Source organism: Camelina sativa, chromosome 14 (assembly GCF_000633955.1).
Source record: "Camelina sativa cultivar DH55 chromosome 14, Cs, whole genome shotgun sequence".
NCBI lineage: Eukaryota > Viridiplantae > Streptophyta > Magnoliopsida > Brassicales > Brassicaceae > Camelina > Camelina sativa.
This window is the reverse complement of record NC_025698.1, coordinates 5,037,183-5,037,783: the sequence shown is the minus strand read 5'-3', so window position 1 is coordinate 5,037,783 and position 601 is coordinate 5,037,183.

Sequence of the window (601 nt, the reverse complement as noted above, 5' to 3'; positions counted from 1 at the left end):
ATGCACCCAATTATTGACAATTTTATCCATATACTTATTTGGTTTTAGATCCACGCGTTTAGAAAATTCTCAAACCAAAATCCTTACTTGATTTATAATATTTTAAAAACATAATAAAATATACTAATAATTTTTTATTTAATATGAATCATATGATATATAGAAATATGAGTACACTATAAGAACATATTAATTATAAATAAATAATATCAATTATATTATCTGATCAAATAATATCAACCGTATCATATTATCAAATAACCGCAACCGTATATAACAGTAACCGCTTGAACCGTAACCGTATTTAAACGTAACTGTTTAACCGTTTGCTAAACAGTTCTAGTTAAGGTTACAAAAATTACTAACCATAACCGATGGTTAATAAACCTTAACCGTGACAACCGTAACCCTGGTCATGCCTATGTATAGCTAATAAAACAAGAGTGTTTGTCGTCCATCTTTCTTCTTTAAACCTCGAAATTTGACTCAAACAACAAATTAAGGTCTTGCGATGTCAATCCTTCTTCCTTAGACCCAAAAATAAAAAATTAATGAAAGAATATCAACTCATCTATAAAATCACACACAAAAATATGTTTTA